The sequence below is a fragment of the Nicotiana tomentosiformis genome, chromosome 10 (genome assembly GCF_000390325.3).
Source record: "Nicotiana tomentosiformis chromosome 10, ASM39032v3, whole genome shotgun sequence".
NCBI classification, from domain to species: Eukaryota; Viridiplantae; Streptophyta; class Magnoliopsida; order Solanales; family Solanaceae; genus Nicotiana; species Nicotiana tomentosiformis.
In genome coordinates, this window is record NC_090821.1 from 65,173,152 (window position 1) to 65,178,310 (window position 5,159).

The following is a 5,159-nucleotide window of genomic DNA, read 5'->3' on the forward strand; positions in this document are numbered from 1 at the left end:
TTTTCATATTTGGTTGGGTTAAATGTTTTGTAAAATATTTTCCTCACGAACTCATCTTCCTCCAATTGGAAGAAAATATTTTCCCTATCAAGAGAAAAAAAAACATTTTCCAAAACTCTTTTCCAACCTTCCCCCATTCCCCATCCCCACCAACCCATACCACACCCCACCCCACCCCACCCCACCCCAACTCCACCACCCCAACCCCAACCCACCCTACCCCCACCTCTACCCTATATAAAAATATTATTAATAGTACTTTCTTTTCATGTTATAGATAAAGTAAATTTTTTTCATTTCGACAAATGAGTATTTTCTTTTCACGATATAAAAAAAGTTTTTATTTTCATTTTAACAAAAAATTCTTATCATGATCTACAAAAAATATTTTCTTTCATTTTAACAAAATGATGTAGTAAAAAGAATTTTCATTCATTTAACACAATGATGTAGTAAAAAATATTTTCTTTTATTTCAACAAAAAGAGTATTTTCTTTTCATGATGTAGAAAAAGTATTCTTTCATTTCAACAAAATGAGTACTTTATTTTCATGTTGTAGAAAATAGTACTTTCTTTTTCAACAAAAAAAAATGAGTATATTTTTTTTAATTATGGAGCACAAATTTCAACATTGTTTTTGCGTAAAAAAAGTAAAGCAACACATTAGTTCCTTTGGGTTTGTGCAAATTTTTAGAAGAATAATTAAATTTTAAAAGAAAATAGAGTCATGAAAATGTTGAGTATTTGGAAAAGGGAGAGGGGAGAGCACAAAAAACATAGAGACTTGGGGAAAGGGGCGAGGAGAGTCATAAAAAATTAGTTCAATACCCCATGAAAGTCTAAGAACAAGATGCTGAACCCCATTTCTAGAGAGGAAAGATATCAAGTCATCAATCTTAGAACAACCTCTCGAACTAGAAATGTCGAGGGTACACTTTGTAATTGGTCCTGCATGAAGTATCAAAATGTTGGAGATAATCTCGGTGTAAATTTACTTGTATGGAATATTATACCCTTCTTAGTTGTCAGATCGGTAAATGAACTTACAAGTTTCTCATTTGAACAATTATACTTGACGGAATGAGTACTAATAAATATATTTGGCGATTGACCATGTTTATGTGGTAACGACTTTAATGATGTGGCTCAAATATGTATAGACCATGATAAAGAGGCGCGTGAATATAACAGTTTTGATTAAAAAAAATATTAAAATCAAAAAAGAAAGCAAATGAAAAGGAAAAACAAAAAAGAAATTGCAAAAGCTGAAAACTCTCACCCACCCCACACCCTCCGTTCTCCTCTTTCTTCCTTCACCCTTTCATTTTGTTGCTGGCCGATTCCCTTCCCCTTCCCCTTTCTTTTCTCGTCTCTCTCCTACTCCCCCATCCCGCCTCCCAACTACCTTCTAACAAACCTAACATGACCACAATTCAAAGAAAAAAATGCTGGTTCGAAAAAAATAAAGAATAAAATTTCAATTGAAATTTTTAGAGATGATTTTGAATCTCTCTAAAATTTATGTTCAAAAAACGTTAAAGGAAGAAATAAAAGTAGAATTGGAGGATGTTGGTTTCTAAGCCATAATATTTATGTATCGTGAGCTCCCATCTGATATTGTTGGGATTTTGTTTCTTTTTTTACTAATTTTATGAGGATTTTCAAAGATAACGGAAGAGAGTTCTTTTTATGTATTTGTCTGAATTTTTTGGATATTACTGATTTTGTTTGTGTTCTTTTTACTTTTTTAATTCATTTGGGAGTTTTAGAGTAAGAAGGATGGTGTTCATTGTTGATTTGGGGGATTTTAGAGTGGATGGGGGCGGTGTTCTGCGTTCATGGTGGATTAAACATGTGGTGTTGGTGCTGCCATGGTGAAGAAGAAGAAGAAGAAAAGAAAGGAAAAGGTTTTATTTTTTTTAATAAATTGTTAAAAAGAGATTTGGATCTACAAATTACACATGTCAAACAATAATAGGTTAAGAATATAATGTGTTAGTCGGTCATAGCGATTGAGGAACACGCTCAGCTAGAGGTGTTTATTGGTATTCATTCCGTCAAGTAAAAGTGTTCAAATGGAACATTTATAAGTTCAATTACCGGATTGACAAATGGATACAAGTTTAAATGGCCCAGAGACTATTTTAATAAAGTTGGAGTTTAAAATTATTTGAAACTAGAAATAGGCAAAATAATCGCTCCAAAAACGGTTCATTTTTTGTTGCACTCCAAAATTGCTCTTGAAAGCCAAAATAACTACTTGAATTAAAAGCCTCCCCCCCCCCCTCTGAGAGAGAGATTGAAACCGTTGAGAGCCTAAAACCAAAGATCACACTTTGCAATGAACAATGGATTTGAAGATTTGGGATCAAAGGATAAAGGATCTGTGCCGATTTTAGGGATAATTGGAGCTATTATTGAAATTTTTGTAATTTCAATTCCTGTTTGTTGCTCTTCTATCTCTCTTTCTACTTTTTTTCTCTTTGCTTATTCTCAATATATATTTTTGTATTTGAAAATTTCTTCTTTTTTCTTGGCAAGAGGTTTAAATAAATATGTGAATGGACTATAATGGATGTGAAAGATGTTGGAAAAATAAATATATCCCGCCTAGGAATAATATTCACGGAAAATAATAATAACACTAAATTTTTTAACGGGGTAAAATACAATACCCGAGCGGAGCAATATTACCACTATAATATTACAACTTAGTAGTGTCAAGAGACTACTACAATTTCAAAAGAAATAACACTCTTTATTTTAAAATACCTCACTGCAATAATACTACCACTCACTATTTATCTCACAGACAACAATCTGTGGATTACTCTCACTGCTTTGCTTTCTACTTAGCTTCTCTTTGTTTTTGGTGTGTTAAACATAGAGGGAAGCATCTCTATTTATAGGCAAAATTGCCAATCTCTCAGCCAATCAAATTTGCTCATTCAACAGCCGCCCAACTTGCCAAATTTGTCCAGCTGCCCCACTCTGCAACCTTTTCAATCCTTTCATTATTTCCTTTACGGGTCCTACAAATCTCCCCCTTAATTTTGAATTTTCTTGGTCATTCCAAGTCTTGATCGCAACCGCTGAAAATCTTCGAACTTGAGAGGCTTTGTGAAGTTATCTGCAGCCTGATCATGAGACTTAACATATTTGAGCTCGACTTCCTTCTTGGCAATGCATTGCCTTTGCTTGTAACCCTTAGCCAACAAACACATACTTAACACTTCGATCGTCAAGTTTCGCTCTCCCTTAATGTGGCATATGAGCATAGGTTATGCTTCCAAAGATTCTCAAGTGCTTGACACTTGGCTTTCTTCCCAAAGCTAACTTTGTTGACGACAAGAAAGAAGCAGTTGAGTCAACGCTGTTGATCGCACTCAAGGAAGAAGACAAGGATGATTGCAGCTCGTGGTATTTGGACAATGGAGTAAGAAATCATATGTGTGGATGCAAAGAGAAATTTGTGGAGATCAATCAATTGTGTGAAGCTTGTCTTCTTGAAAAACATGGAAGAAGGAGTTTTTCGAAGGAGTCCATGTCAAGAGCAACCATGCCACTTCAACTTGTTCACATCGGTGTGTGTGGACCAATCAATCCACCTTCCTTTGGTAAAAGTAAATACTTTCTACTTTTTATTGATGACTTTGGTAAAAAGACTTGGGTTTATTTCTTGAACCAAAAATCTGAAGTTTTTGCTGCTTTTAAAATTTTTAAAGTACTTGTGAAAAAAGAAAGTGGCTGTAAAATAAAAGTTTTAAGGTACGATAGAGGAGGCGAATTTACTTCAAAAGAATATAATGGCTTCTGTTAGTCTCATGGAATTTATCGTCCTCTAACAATACCTTATTCACCCCAACAAAATGGAGTTGCAGAGAGAAAGAATCGAACGATCCTTAATATGGTTAGATATATGTTGAAAGCTAAAAGTATGCCAAGGAATTTTGGGCCGAAGCTGTTTCTTGTGCAGTTTATTTGAACAACAGGTCTCCAACAAGAAATGTTAGAGAACAAACCCCTCAAGAAGCATGGAGTGGAAGAAAATCAAGTGTCAAGCACTTGAAAGTCTTTGGGAGCATAGCATATGCTCATGTGCCACATCAAGGGAGAGCGAAGCTTGACAATCGAAGTGTCAAGCATGTGTTTGTTGGCTATGATACGAGTTCAAAAGGCTATAAGTTATACAACCCAAGCAGCAGCAAGGTGGTGGTAAGTCGCGATGTTGAATTTGATGAAGAATTGGCATGGAACTGGGAAGCTCAGGAAGAAACTTCTTATGATTTTCTTCCATACTTTGGCGATGAAGAAGAACCAGAGACCGTGAAACTTGTGCAGGATATAACTCCACGTCCTTCTCCAACCAATGTTGCATCTCCCTCTTCTCAATAAAGTTCAAATGAACAGCCGCAAAAGACAAGGAGCATTCAAGAGCTCTATGATGGCACACAAGAAGTTACTAATTTTGATTTTTTATATTGTCTCTTTGATGATAGTGAACCAATAAACTTTGATGAAGTTGTTACAGACAAAAGGTGGAGACAAGCCATGGAAGAAGGGATCGAGTCAATAGATAAGAACAACACTTGGGAGTTAATAATTCTTCTCAAGGGTCATCGTGCAATTGGGGTTAAATGGGGATACAAGGAACGACTTGTGGCTAAAGGCTATAAGTAAAGGCAATGCATTGCCAAGAAGAAAGGCAAGCTCAAATATGTGAAGTTTCGTGATGAGGCTGTAGATGTTTTTACAAAGCCTCTTAAGTTTGAGGATTTTCAGAGATTGAGATCAAGTCTTAGAATGAAAAAGAAAATTCAAAATTAAGGGAGAAATTTGTGGGGCTCATATTAAAGAAAAACAAAAAAGAAATGAAGAAAAATGGGATGAGAGGTGCCTAACTTTGTTGATAACTTTATTGAAGAAAATGAGAGGTGTCTAACTTTGTTGAAATATTATAGGGCTAAATCAACAACAAGCCATCTTTTTTGTAGTAGTTGAATGACATTTCTTACTGTAAAAAGAGGCCTACATTCTTTATTTCAATTACACCAAAATAAGAGAGAAGTAATAGAAGTTAGAAAGAGTAATCCACATATTGTAGTCTGTGAGATAAATAGTGAGTGCGAGTAATATTGTAGTGAAGTATTTTTAAATC